The 15,390-nt window shown below is 47.4% G+C and overlaps 1 protein-coding gene across 8 annotated transcripts in view; it reads right to left on the bottom strand.

Moving 5' to 3' along the window:
* Positions 1–15,133, bottom strand: part of USP9X (ubiquitin specific peptidase 9 X-linked) — a 212,878-nt gene extending 197,745 nt beyond the window's left edge. For 3 of the 8 annotated variants that reach the window (XM_077294792.1, XM_077294795.1, XM_077294800.1), the window contains exon 1: positions 14,614–15,063. The gene's annotated coding sequence lies outside the window, so the exon portion shown is untranslated. Of the gene's footprint in view, positions 1–14,027; positions 14,195–14,613 lie in introns of those variants that run through there. The other 5 variants (XM_077294797.1, XM_077294799.1, XM_077294793.1 and 2 more) reach the window with 3 other exon arrangements.
* Positions 15,134–15,390: the final 257 nt, after the last annotated feature.

The raw sequence follows: 15,390 nt of genomic DNA, 5'->3' as shown, positions 1-15,390 counted from the left end.
CCCAATATAGAAGGTGCAATAATAATATTAACACGTATCTCCAATTACCGTATATACTTGAGTATAAGCTGAGATTTTCAGCCCATTTTTTGGGGCTGAAAGTCCCCCACTCGGCTTATACTCGAGTCATACCCAGGGGTCGGCAGGGGAGGGGAAGCGGGGGCTGTCTAATTATACTCACCTGCTCCTGGCGCTGTCCCTGCAGGTCCCTGGCGCCAGCAGCTTCTTCCTGTACTGAGCAGTCACATGGTACCGCTCATTACAGTAATGAATATGCGGCTCCACCTCCCATACAGGAAGAAGCTGCGGGGAAGCAGGGACTGCACAGCGCCAGGAGCAGGTGAGTATAATGGGGAGGGAAGCGCTGCGCGATATTCACCTGCTCCCCGTTCCGGGCGCCGCTCCGTCTTCAGCATCTTCTGCAGTGACGCTCAGGTCAGAGGGCACGGTGACGTGGTTAGTGCGCGCCCTCTACCTGAACGTCAGTGCAGAAGATGCTGAAGACGGAGCGGCGCCGGAAAGAGGAGCAGGTGAATATTGAAAGTGCCGGGGGGCCTGAGCCACAGAGAGTTGAGTATGTGATTTATTTTTTTCTATCGCAGAAACAGCAAATGGGGCAAGTGTCTGTATGGAGCAACTATGGGGCCATAACGTTTGTGCAGGATTATATTGGGCAAATATCTTTACGGAGCATCTTATGGAGCCATAATTAACATTTGTGCAGCACTACATGGGGCCAGTATCAACGTTTGTACAGCACTATATGGGGCAAATATCTTTATGGGGCCATAATCAACGTTTGTGCAGCACTATAATAGGGCAAGTGTCTGTATGGAGCATCTTATGGGGCCATAATCAACATTTGTGCAGCATTATATTGGGCAAATGTGTCTATGGAGCATCTTATGGGGCCATTATTAACCTTTATGCAGGATTACATGGGGCATATTTTAATATGGAGCATCTTATGGGGCCATCAAAAACTTTATGGAGCATTATATGGGGCTCCTGATTCAATATGGATATTCAAAAACACTTAACCTGCTGATGTCTCAATTAATTTTACTTTTATTGGTATCTATTTTTACTTTTGACATTTACCAGCAGCTGCTTCATTTCCCACCCTAGGCTTATACTCGAGTCATTAAGTTTTCCCAGTTTTTTGTGGCAAAATTAGGGGGGTCTGCTTATACTCGGGTCAGCTTTTACTCGAGTCGGCTTATACTCGAGTATATACGGTAGATATGTATTATAGTTTTTCTGATTAACTATGTGTCTCTTTCCTCATGTGCAGGCATTGAAGGACCTTAGGTATGCATGGTTACAACTAGGTCTGAGTTAATAGCTGCAGATAACTCCTTATCCGAATAGCTATAGTGCTTACCAAACAGCTACATGGGGAACACTGATACCTGGAGCGCCCCAATAATCAGGAACAGGCAGCCATATTTGGAGGACAAATTTTTTTTTTCTTCCCCAGTAAGATCGTGCAGCCTGCGCATGGGCAGTAACAGCTATTGGATCACAGTTCTATACATCGATAGCGGCTACTGCACAGGCACCATTTTCCAATTGTTTCTTTTTTCTAGATGAATAACATCAAGAACATGTATTATTGGGACATGAAACATGCGATTATGCTGCAAAGCAGGTGCCTCGGCTGGCATCTGCCTGCAGAAGGATTTTTTTTTGTTCGTACGTACAGATATTCATTATGCGAACTAGAGGGCAGGTCAGTGAGGGATCAGTGACCTGTCAGCAGTCTGCATTATGAATACCTAATCAGAGCATCACATGAAGACCCCCACAGGCCACCCCCAGAGCACGAGCATATCATTAACTCCATACTGAAAATAAAAGTTAAAACAACCACAAGATGGATTTCATCAACCAAGGTATCATATTAATCAGTATAACGGCACCGATCTGACTGTCTGTAGGTTACTGTGCATAATCCTGCTGACAGGCACCCTTTAACCTTTTAGCGACAGAGCCAATTTTGTACTTGGCTGTGACATTGTACTTCATATTAGTGGTAAAAATGTCTTCGATATTACACGTTTATGGAAAAAAAAAATTCTAAATTTGACAAATTTAGAAAACGTTGCAATTTTCAAACTTAATTTTTGTGCCCTTAAATCAGAGTCATATCGCACAAAATAGTTAATGAACAACATTTCCCACAAATCTATTTTAAATCAGCACAATTTTGGAAACAATTTTTTTTGTTAGGAAGTTATAAGGGTTAAAAGTTGACCAGGGATTTCTTATTTTTCCAACAAAATTTACAAAACCATTAAAAAAAAAAAAAAAAAAAAAAAAAAAAAAAAAGCGGCGCTGGGTAAGAAGTACCCTTATTTGCCGCTGTTATAAGGCGTATCAGCGGTCGTTAAAGGGTTAAACACATCCAATTGTGGAAGTTATTATGCCAAGATCTATTGATTACAATGAACTTTTGTTCATGGGAAAACCCCCGTTAATCACTGGGCTCAACAGTCTTCTAGTGTCTAGAAGCCCAATATACATTTAAGGGAACCCGTCACATCATTTTTCAATATTAAACTGCCCCAATGCCTTGCTAGTGATGCAATGTGCATCAATAACATGGTCTCAAGCAAATCTTCCTACTATTTGGCTAAAAAAAACAAAAAAAAAAACACTATCATTAGTTTATTGCATCCCATGCCATCTTTCAGTCATATGGGTGGCTCAGGAGCCACGGCGGGATAGTGGCTAGGTGATGTATGCGTTGTGAGCATGCACACCATGTGCGGCACTCTGTTCTCACAGCTCTAGAACATGCGCAGATATGAAATTAAGCTGGGGATGTACACCCAGGTTCAGTATGCATAGGGAGCTGAATCAATTCGCATTTGTGAAATTTACTGGGCGATTGCTGTGGCATCGGGGCAGTCCGGCTTCGATGGGCGTGAATAATTTGAAGAGGACCATGACTGGAAGAATAGAAAGCACCACCACTGACTGAAAGAAGTTATGTGATGCAATCACCCAAGGATAAAAGGTGTTTTTTGTTTGTTTGTTTTTTTAGATACCGTAAATAGTGGGACGTTTTACTTGAGAAGAACATGTAAGTGATGCACACTGCATCACTAGCAAAAGACTGGGGGCAGTTTAATATAAAAAAAAGGACACAACATGTTCCCTTGGATGAAAGCTGTCAGAACTTGACAATAAGAGCACTGGACACTTGACTGACAAAGGCTAAGGCTGCTTTCATACATCAGTTTTTTGCAGACCGTCACAATCCGGCGGAAAAAAAAAAAAAAAAAACGGATTCGGCAAAAGTTGCCACCGTTTTTTTCTCATAGATTTTAATTAGCGACGGATGGCCTCACGTTTCATCTGTTTTTCTCCGGATCTGTCGAAAATTGTTTTTTTCCGGAGGCCAGAGAAAACTGACATAGTAATGTTTTTTATGTCCGTCAAAAAAACCGACAGCGACCGATCCATCACCGTCCGTCTTTTGCTAGAATGGAACCCTATGGCGCCAGTTTCCGGTTTTTTTAACTGAGCATGCTCCGATTTTTTTTAGGATCCAATTAGCCGGATCAGCTGGTTGGATCCATCGAAAAAACACATCCATTGCATCAGTTTTTCACAATCCGCGACGGATCCGTTTTTTTTCAACATTTGACGGATTGTGACTAGTGATGAGCGAATATACTCGTTACTCGAGATTTCCCGAGCACGCTCGGGGGTCCTCCGAGTATTTTTTAGTGCTTGGAGATTTAGTTTTCATCGCCGCAGCTGGATGATTTTACATCTGTTAGCCAGCATAAGTACATGTGGGGGTTGCCTGGTTGCTAGGGAATCACAACATGTAATCAACCTGGCTAACAGATGTAAATCATTCAGCTGCAGTGAGGAAAACTAAATCTCCGAGCACCAAAAAAATACTCGGAGGACCCCCGAGCGTGCTCGGGAAATCTCGAGTAACGAGTATATTCGTTCATCACTAATTGTGACTGATGGCAAAAAACTGATGTGTGAAAGCAGCCTTAAAGAGAACCTGTCAGGGTATGTGCAGACGATCAGTAAATACTGCAGGTTGGACACTGCGCATTTCTGCAGCGTCCAAATGTTACAGCATAGTGGATGGAACTTTTCCACTATGCGTCCAGAGAAGCCTGCGGCTCACCCGCGGAGACAGACATTTGTTGCGTCTCTCCAGAATGCAGCATGTCTATTTCTCTTGTGGAGACAATAGTCTCCACAAGAGAAATTTCAACCATAGAATGTATTGGACGCAGTGAATCCGCACGGTTCAGTGATCACATGCGGAATCACCTGCGTTCAATAGCAGGCAGCGCTGTGATCTGCTTTCACTTTACGGCGGCACTCAGTCAGAGCGGGAAGCAGACTGCGAGGGACGGACACCGGAATGTGAGTATGTACGGTTTGTTTTTTTTTACTTTTACGATGGTAACCAGGGTAAACATCGGGTTACTAAGCGCGGCCCTGCTCTTAGTAACCCGATGTTTACCCTTGTTACCCGGGGCCCTCGGCATCGTTGGTCGCTGGAGAGCGGTCTGTGTGACAGCTCCCCAGCGACCACAACGACTTTCCAACGATCACGGCCAGGTCGTATCGCTGGTCGTGATCGTTGGAAAGTTGCAGAGTGTGACAGTACCCTTAGAAGTCCCCAACACTTGAGTGGTTATCCAAATACATGCCATTTACATCTGCTTCACACATTTATGGTCAGAGCATGGGCTTTTATGTCAGGACCGGAAGCAGGTCTCTTTACCATAAATCACACTGAACATCAGCCTAAAGTTCTATGGGTTAAGAGGTCATGAGAAGGTTACTACAATTCTCTAAATCTGGAAAACCTCAAAAAGAAACTGAAAAATAGAAACTGAATGTGGAGAGAAGAAAATAGGACAAGCCAATTTAACCATACTCAAGTGTGTTGTACACCTTTGGTGACATTTTTAATTACTTGAAGCACTCCCATCAAACTTTGTATCCTTTTAATTTATATCAATCATATTATGTTAATTCTTCTATTTCCCATTAGGACTATGACACCATGTGATGTAAAAACTGACTAGCTGAATTCTAAGTTCTATGTACTGTAGAAATAGGATGTCTTTTCCCTGTATGAGTCATCAGTCACTGCAAACCTCCCTGGTATGAGGAGGAGGCAGCAGCTGGGTCAGGAGCTGGAGAGGAATCATTTTTTTAAAGGAAAAGAGACTTCCTGTTTCAACACAGAGCAGAGAAAAGAAAAATTAGCTGGGTAGAGAGGCAAAATGAGGAATTGTGTGCACAGTGCTATATATTATGATGATTGCAATATATTAAGAGAAAAAAGCATTATATGATAGGAGTGCTTCTTTAACCCCTTCCCGACCTTTGACGCATACGCTGCGTCATGAAAGTCTGTGCCTTCCCGACCTATGACGCAGCGTATGCGTCATGGAGGGATCGCGTCCCTGCAGATCGGGTGAAGGGGTTAACTCCCATTTTACCCGATCTGCAGAGACAGGGGGAGTGGTGCTTCAGCCCAGGGGGGGTGGCTTCACCCCCCCGTGGCTACGATCGCTCTGATTGGCTGTTGAAAGTGAAACTGCCAATCAGAGCGATTTGTAATATTTCACCTAAAAAACTGGTGAAATATTACAATCCAGCCATGGCCGATGCTGCAATATCATCGGCCATGGCTGGAAATACTAAAGTGACCCCCTCCCACACCCACCGATCGCCCCCCCAGTCCTCCGTTATGGGGTCCGGCCCCCTCCGTCCGCCTGCCGGCTCCCCCGTCCTCCTGTCCGCTCCCTCCTTGCTCAGATCCCCCCCCCCCCTGTGCTCCGATCACCCCCCCGTGCTCCGATCCACCCCCCCACCACCCCTTCATACTTACCGATCCTCCCGGTGTCCGGCCGTCTCCTCGCTGGGCGCCGCCATCTTGGAAAATGGCGGGCGCATGCTCAGTGCGCCCGCCGAATCTGCCAGTCGGCAGATTCCTTACAAGTACATTTTGATCGCTGTGGTAGGTTCTATCACAGCGATCAAAATAAAAAAAATAATAAATAACCCCCCCCCCCCCCTTTATCACCCCCATAGGGACAATAATAAAATAAAGACATTTTTTTTTTTTTTTCCCACTAGGGTTAGGGTTAGAACTAGGGTTAGAACTAGGGGTAGGGTTAGGGGTAGGGTTAGGGTTACGGGTAGGGTTATGGCATGTGTACACAGAGCGGATCGGCCGCGGATCAGCAGCGGATCGGCCGCGGATCCGCCGCGGATCGGCCGCGGATCCGCAGCGGATCGGCCGCGGATCCGCAGCGGATCCGCAGCGGATTGGCCAGGGATCCGCAGCGGATTGGCCGCGGATCCGCAGCGGATTGGCCGCTGCGAATTCGAAGCAGTTTTTCATCAGGTTTACAGTACCATGTACACCTAAGGAAAACCAAATCCGCTGTGCCCATGGTGCGGAAAATTCCGTGCAGAAACGCTGCGTTGTATTTTCCGCAGCATGTCAATTCTTTGTGCGGATTCCGCAGCGTTTTACACCTGTTCCTCAATAGGAATCCGCAGGTGAAATCCGCACAAAAAAACACTGGAAATCTGCTGTAAATCCGCAGGTAAAACGCAGTGCCTTTTACCTGCAGATTTTTCAAAAATCGTGCGGAAAAATCTCACACGAATCTGCAACGTGGGCACATAGCCTTAGGGTTAGGGTTGGAATTAGAGTTAGGGTTGGAATTAGGGCTAGGGTTTGAAATAGGGTTAAGATTAGGCTTGTGGTTAGGGTTACGGATAGGGTTAGGGGTGTGTTGGGGTTACAGTTGTGGTTAGGGTTGGGATTAGGGTTACGGTTGGGATTAGGGTTAGGATTAGGGTTGGAATTAGGGTTACGGGTGTGTTGCGGTTAGGGTTGTGGTTAGGGGTGTGTTGGGGTTAGGGTTGTGATTAGGGTTATGGCTACAGTTGGGATTAGGATTAGGGGTGTGTTGGGGTTAGTGTTGAAGTTAGAATTGAGGGGTTTCCACTGTTTAGGCACATCAGGGGTCTCCAAACGCAACATGGCGCCACCATTGATTCCAGCCAATCTTGCGTTCAAAAAGTCAAATGGTGCTCCCGCCCTTCCAAGCCCCGACGTGCGCCCAAACAGTGGTTTACCCCCACATTTGGGGTACCAGCGTACTCGGGACAAACTGGGCAACAACTGTTGGGGTCCAATTTATCCTGTTACCCTTGCAAAAATAAAAAATTACTTGCTAAAACATAATTTTTGAGGAAAGAACAATTATTTTTTATTTTCACGGCTCTGCGTTATAAACTTCTGTGAAGCACTTGGGGGTTCAAAGTGCTCACCACACATCTAGATTAGTTCCTTGGGAGGTCTAGTTTCCAAAATGGGGTCACTTGTGGGGGGTTTCTACTGTTTAGGCACATCAGGGGCTCTGCAAATGCAATGTGACGCCCGCAGACCATTCCATCAAAGTCTGCATTTCAAATGTCACTACTTCCCTTCCGAGCCCTGACGTGCGCCCAAACAGTGGTTTACCCCCACATATGGGGTATCAGCGTACTCACAACAAACTGGGCAACAAATATTGGGGTCCAAATTCTCCTGTTACCCTTGTGAAAATAAAAAATTGCTTGCTAAAACATCTTTTTTGAGGAAAGAAAAATGATTTTTTATTTTCACGGCTCTGCGTTGTAAACTTCTGTGAAGCACTTGGGGGTTGAACGTGCTCACCACACATCTAGATAAGTTCCTTGTGGGGTCTAGTTTCCAAAATGGGGTCACTTGTGGGGAGTTCCTACTGTTTAGGCACATCAGGGGCTCTGCAAACGCAACCTGATGCCCGCAGAGCATTCCATCAAAGTCTGCATTTCAAAACGTCACTACTTCCCTTCCGAACCCCGACGTGTGCCAAAACAGTGGTTTACCCCCACATATGGGGTATCAGCGTACTCAGGAGAAACTGGACAACAACTTTTGGGGTCCAATTTCTCCTGTTACTCTTGCAAAAATAAAAAAATTCTGGGCTAAAAAAATATTTTTGAGGAAAGGAAACACATTTTTTATTTTCACGGCTCTGCGTTATAAACTTCTGTGAAGCACTTGGGGGTTCAAAGTGCTCACCACACATCTAGATTAGTTCCTTGGGAGGTCTAGTTTCCAAAATGGGGTCACTTGTGGGGGGTTTCTACTGTTTAGGCACATCAGGGGCTCTGCAAATGCAATGTGACGCCCGAAGACCATTCCATCAAAGTCTGCATTTCAAATGTCACTACTTCCCTTCCGAGCCCCGGCATGTGCCCAAACAGTGGTTTACCCCCACATATGGGGTATCAGCGTACTCAGGAGAAACTGGACAACAACTTTTGGGGTCCAATTTCTCCTGTTACTCTTGCAAAAATAAAAAATTCTGGGCTAAAAAAATATTTTTGAGGAAAGGAAACACATTATTTTCACGGCTCTGCGTTGTAAACTTCTGTGAAGCACTTGGGGGTTGAACGTGCTCACCACACATCTAGATAAGTTCCTTGGGGGGTCTAGTTTCCAAAATGGGGTCACTTGTGGGGAGTTCCTACTGTTTAGGCACATCAGGGGCTCTGCAAACGCAACCTGATGCCCGCAGAGCATTCCATCAAAGTCTGCATTTCAAAACGTCACTACTTCCCTTCCGAACCCCGACGTGTGCCAAAACAGTGGTTTACCCCCACATATGGGGTATCAGCGTACTCAGGAGAAACTGGACAACAACTTTTGGGGTCCAATTTCTCCTGTTACTCTTGCAAAAATGAAAAAATTCTGGGCTAAAAAAATATTTTTGAGGAAAGGAAACATTTTTTATTTTCACGGCTCTGCGTTATAAACTTCTGTGAAGCACTTGGGGGTTCAAAGTGCTCACCACACATCTAGATTAGTTCCTTGGGAGGTCTAGTTTCCAAAATGGGGTCACTTGTGCGGGAGCTCCAATGTTTAGGCACACAGGGGCTCTCCAAACGCGACATGGTGTCCGCTAATGATTGGAGCTAATTTTCCATTCAAAAAGCCAAATGGCGTGCCTTCCCTTCCGAGCCCTGCCGTGCGCCCAAACAGTGGTTTACCCCCACATATGGGGTATCATCGTACTCAGGACAAACTGGACAACAACATTTGGGATCCAATTTCTCCTATTACCCTTGGGAAAATAAAAAATTCTGGGCTAAAAATCATTTTTGAGGAAAGAAAAATTATTTTTTTATTTTCACGGCTCTGCGTTATAAACTTCTGTGAAGCACCTGGGGGTTATAAGTGCTCACTATGCATCTAGATAAGTTCCTTGGGGGGTCTAGTTTCCAAAATGGGGTCACTTGTAGGGGAGCTCCAATGTTTAGGCACACAGGGGCTCTCCAAACGCGACATGGTGTCCGCTAACGATTGGAGCTAATTTTCCATTCAAAAAGTCAAATGGCACGCCTCCCCTTCCGAGCCTTGCCGTGCACCCAAACAGTGGTTTACCCCCACATATGAGGTATCGGCATACTCAGGAGAAATTGCCCAACAAATTTTAGGATCCATTTTATCCTGTTGCCCATGTGAAAATGAAAGAATTGAGGCTAAAATAATTTTTTTGTGAAAAAAAAGTACTTTTTCATTTTTACGGATCAATTTGTGAAGCACCTGGGGGTTTAAAGTGCTCACTATGCTTCTAGATAAGTTCCTTGGGGGGTCTAGTTTCCAAAATGGGGTCACTTGTGGGGGAGCTCCAATGTTTAGGCACACGGGGGCTCTCCAAACGTGACATGGTGTCCGCTAAAGATTGGAGCCAATTTTTCATTCAAAAAGTCAAATGGCGCTCCTTCCCTTCCGAGCCCTGCCGTGCGCCCAAACAGTGGTTTACCCCCACATATGAGGTATCAGCGTACTCAGGACAAATTGGACAACAACGTCCGTGGTCCAGTTTCTCCTTTTACCGCTGGGAAAATAAAAAAATTGTTGCTAAAAGATCATTTTTGTGACTAAAAAGTTAAATGTTCATTTTTTACTTCCATGTTGCTTCTGCTGCTGTGAAACACCTGAAGGGTTAATAAACTTCTTGAATGTGGTTTTGAGCACCTTGAGGGGTGCAGTTTTTAGAATGGTGTCACTTTTGGGTATTTTCAGCCATATAGAACCCTCAAAATGACTTCAAATGTGAGGTGGTCCCTAAAAAAAATGGTTTTGTAAATTTTGTTGTAAAAATGAGAAATCACTGGTCAAATTTTAACCCTTATAACTTCCTAGCAAAAAAAAAAATTGTTTCCAAAATTGTGCTGATGTAAAGTAGACATGTGGGAAACGTTATTTATTAACTATTTTGTGTCACATAACTCTCTGGTTTAACAGAATAAAAATTCAAAATGTGAAAATTGCGAAATTTTCAAATTTTTTGCCAAATTTCCGTTTTTTTCACAAATAAACTCAGAAATTATCGACCTAAATTTACCACTAACATGAAGCCCAATATGTCACGAAAAAACAATCTCAGAATCGCTAGGATCCGTTTAAGCGTTCCTGAGTTATTACCTCATAAAGGGACACTGGTCAGAATTTCAAAAAACGGCAAGGTCATTAAAGGGAACCTGTCACCACGTTTTTGGAAGATGGGATAAAAATAGCGTTAAATAGGGGCAGAGGTGGGCATTACATTAGTGTGTTTGTTATGCGTTTATTACCCACCTAAGTTGCCGAAATACCTTTGCAAAGTCTCCGTTTTCGCCTGTCAATCAGGCTGGTCTGGTCAAAAGGGCGTCTTGTCTTCCCCCAGATTTTGCGTAGTTCTCCGTTGGTGGCGTAGTGGTGTGCGCATGCCCAAAGTCCTGAATCCTCTGCCAGGGGATTTAAAAGAGCGCGCTGTTCGTTTTCATTGGTGATCGGTGGGCGCAGCCATCTTCCTTTGGCCGCGCGTGCACAGAAGCGGCGCTCTGCTGGCCGCGGCTTCAGGAAAATGGCCGCGGGATGCCGCGCGTGCGCAGATGGATATCGCGGCGGCCATTTTCCTGAAGCCGCGGCCAGCAGAGCGCCGCTTCTGCGCACGCGCGGCCAAAGGAAGATGGCCGCGCCCACCGATCACCAATGAAAACGAACAGCGCGCTCTTTTAAATCCCCTGGCAGAGGATTCGGGACCTTGGGCATGCGCACACCACTACGCCACCAACGGAAAACTACGCAAAATCTGGGGGAAGACAACGCCCTTTTGACCAGACCAGCCTGATTGACAGGCGAAAACGGAGACTTTGCAAAGGTATTTCGGCAACTTAGGTGGGTAATAAACGCATAACAAACACACTAATGTAATGCCCACCTCTGCCCCTATTTAACGCTATTTTTATCCAATCTTCCAAAAACGTGGTGACAGGTTCCCTTTAAGGCCAAAATAGGCTGGGTCATGAAGGGGTTAAAAGGGATCTGTCACCAGGTGTGCATCACCCCATCTGGGAGCAGCATGATGTATGGGCAGAGACCGAGATTACAGCAATGTGTCATTTACTGACCTGATAGCTATAGTTTTGATCAAAACTGTTAAAATAGCTATAGTTCTAGCAGTTCTCTAATGCTGAGCTCTGTATAACCCCAATGATTACTAGCCTTCTGCCTTTTAACAGTAAACACAGAAAAACTGTCAGTGGTGGGGAAAGGGCTATACAGTGCTTCTGAATATGGAGGTCTACATGGCAGCAGGTTTACTAGCCCTTTAGTGATAATCTCCCTATAAAACAAACATTATCAAAAGTACAGAAAGCAGCAGAGTAAGGCTAGGTTCACATCGCGTTAGGGTATTCCGTTTAAGGGATCCGTTTCTAAGCGGCACTAACGCAACGTAACAGATCCGTTAACGCGCCCATAGACTTCAATTAGCGTAACGCATCCCAACGCATGTCAAAGTCGGCATGAGTTAGCGATGGTCTGTTACTTTGTGACGCACCTTCGAACGCGGACTACAGTTTTCGGTAGTTCGGTTATTGAACTCAATTGCTAATGCATGCCGACGCAATGCAACCATGCATTAACACATGCGTTCGCGGAATCGCAAAAAATAAGGCAATTTGGGACACATCGTTAGACGGAATGCCCTAAAGCTATGTGAACCTAACCTAAGTGAATTATTGCTAGAAGCAGCGACTCTGCCCTCTGGCCCTACATTATGCTGTATTCACATAAGGGGACAAAACTCTGGTGGTTGATTCCCTTAAAGGCAACATGTCACCAGGGTTTCCCCATATAAAGAATGGCCACCACCTTTAACAGTATCCTAGTAAGCTGTAAGTATATCTCCAAGGCCCTCTGCATAGCACAAAAAAAAGACTTCTACCCACAGATGGTGCAGTTCGGTCTCCTTGATGTCTCTGGTCCTGATCCGGCGCCTCCTCTTCCTAGTCACTGTCCATCCCTGCCTTGTGTGAATGCCACCTCCTATGTCATCCACATAGTGTCTCCTGATCTCGCTCCTGCAAATGAACCCTGTTGTACCCTGCTGAGGTCAGAGCCAAGTACTGTAATGCACATGTATCAGGTTTGACCAAAGAGCTGATGACAAAGTAAAGCGGGCACATGCGATCTACATCACATTCCTCGGAGAGAAGTGCGCCTGCGCAGGAGCGCGATGGACACTGGATGAAGTAGGAGGCGTCATCCACATGTCATGAATGCAGGACTAAAGGAGGCGTCAGATCAAGATCAGAGACTCCCATCAGATGTGACTGCGCCATCTGAGGGCATAATAAAAGATCTTTTTTGTGCTTTGCAGAGGGAATTGGGGGCATACATGCAGCTTAATAGAACACTAAAAGAAAAGGTGCATTATTTTGGTGAAAACCTGGCAACATCCCCTTTAAAAGCATTTAATTAGGGTAAAAAACTTGCCGATGGGTTTCAATACAAGTTTTCCACCTTTCGCCCTCAATAGCTTGTGCTGCACTGGCTATTGCTGGCCACAGAATGAGTTAACTGAGAATCTGTCAGTGACCTTGTTCACAGTTTGACATGAGATGTTAGAAGTCTTTCTGAGCTCCTCTCAGCCGATTTATGATCACACTTTAGAGGTTAATTTGCAAAACATACGGCCTGGAAGAGCAAAATAATACAAATTTTTAATTAACCACATAGCATTAGTTGTTTTAATCCCGAATATATGAATCAATGATGAAGCTCCCCCTAAAGGTGGACAACCCCTTTAACACAAAGGTTACTGACCTCTCACCCCATAGACAGTGTGCCCTGCGGCCTGTCACAGAGGTGCCGATAGCAGAGCAGGACAGGAGAGCAGTGACATTTGGCACTGACAGCTGCCCCATACTCCAGGCCAGCAGACACTGTGTGCAGCTGCACCATACTGACAGGCAGCCCGCTGTCACTGCCCCACACTCCAGGCCTGCAGTCACTGTGTGCAGCTGCACCATACTGAGAGGCAGCCCGCTGTCACTGCCCCACACTCCAGGCCTGCAGTCACTGTGTGCAGCTGCACCATACTGACAGGCAGCCCGCTGTCACTGCCCCACACTCCAGGCCTGCAGTCACTGTGTGCAGCTGCACCATACTGACAGGCAGCCCGCTGTCACTGCCCCACACTCCAGGCCTGCAGACACTGTGTGCAGCTGCACCATACTGACAGGCAGCCCGCTGTCACTGCCCCACACTCCAGGCCTGCAGACACTGTGTGCAGCTGCACCATACTGACAGGCAGCCCGCTGTCACTGCCCCACACTCCAGGCCTGCAGACACTGTGCGCAGCTGCACCATACTGACAGGCAGCCCGCTGTCACTGCCCCACACTCCAGGCCTGCAGACACTGTGCGCAGCTGCACCATACTGACAGGCTGCCCGCTGTCACTGCCCCACACTCCAGGCCTGCAGACACTGTGCGCAGCTGCACCATACTGACAGGCAGCCCGCTGTCACTGCCCCACACTCCAGGCCTGCAGACACTGTGTGCAGGGATAGCAGTGCCAGCCATTAGAGGTGACACTGGCAGTGACAGCCGCCGGCAAAGGCTGCACTAGGTCCGGCTCTTACTACTTACATGGCCGCCGGCTTCCGTCTGTATTCTATAGCGAGGGCGGAGACCCGGGAGAGCCCGGAGGACGGCAGCAGCGCCGGCTACAGGGGCGAGCAGGCCGCCATTTATGTGCACTGGTCGGAGGCCTGGGATTGCGGGCAGGGCCTACATGGCTCTCGCCTATTTCCCCCACCCACCCCCTCCAAATCACTCCACCTCAGTAATGGCGTTTGGCAGAAAGCAGAAGAGAAGAGGGAAGGGGGAGGAGAGAGCGAGCGGGAGAGAGGGAGGGAGCGGAGAGGAAATGCCGGCCGCCGCCAGCTGCCTCCTCCCTTCTGAGCGGCGCGGCGGGCACACAGGGGTTAAGCGGCGAGAACTAAAAATCTCCGGGGTCTGAGGAGCAGCAATGGCTCCTGGAGGAGGAGGAAGAGGAGGAGGAGTGCTGCGAGCTCATCCCCAGTCAGCCCAGACAGGATGGGGGAGCGCGGAGACGTCAGCCATTTTCCTTTACACTTCATCATGCTATAAAGAAGGGAGGCGGAGAGCCCGAGCGTTATTACAGGCCCCGCAGCCCCGGCATTGTCAGTCACACACCCGGCCATGTACTCACCGCCAGCTAGTGAGCCGTCCTCCCCTGCTGGAGAGCCCGCGGAGCCGGCGCAGGGACACACATGTGAGGCGGCCGCCGGGGTCCGCGCAGTCACCTACAGGCGGTTGATATAGCGGCGCGGGCGGGCGGGCGGCAGGACTCCTCGGCTTCCTTTATATCCTCCCCCACAACTTGAAAGGCATTAGAACTTCTTGGCGTTGCCTCCCGCGCCGGATTTTGTGCTCCCCCTGGAGCCCGGTTGTGCAGTGAGCGGCTGGTGGCGGCGGGCGCTCCGTGTGCTGTCCGCCCCGCTGCCGGTGAATGGCTCCTGTATTCCTGGCAGATTCAGGCTCGCAGTGTCTCTTTTTGGCCGGCGGTGCGTTTTTCCTGCGTCATGAGCACTAGCAGCAGCTTCAGCTGAGCGGCTCCTCCTCTCCCACCATCAGCCACAGCAACCACCTCCTCTTCCTCTTCAGGCCCGGACGTACACACCGTCACATTGCGGGGCGGCCGGCGCCTTCACTTACGGCACCTGACGTGTAGGGAGAGAGCCGCAGGAGGGGTTAACCCTTCACCCCCGGGGCCCTTTGTCGTTCTTGCTTTTATGTTTTTTGCGTCCCACATCCATAACTTTTTTTTTTCCATCACTATGGCCATGTGAGGGCTTGTTTTTTGCAGTAGGAGTTGTGCTTTTGAACAACACCATTGGTTTTACCATATTGTGTACTGGAAAATGGGAAAAATAATTCTAGTGCAGTGAAATTGCAAAAAAAGTGCAATCCTGCAACTGTTTTTGGG

Source organism: Ranitomeya variabilis, chromosome 3 (genome assembly GCF_051348905.1).
Source record: "Ranitomeya variabilis isolate aRanVar5 chromosome 3, aRanVar5.hap1, whole genome shotgun sequence".
Classification (NCBI taxonomy): Eukaryota; Metazoa; Chordata; class Amphibia; order Anura; family Dendrobatidae; genus Ranitomeya; species Ranitomeya variabilis.
This window is presented reverse-complemented; position numbering and strand designations above follow the sequence as displayed.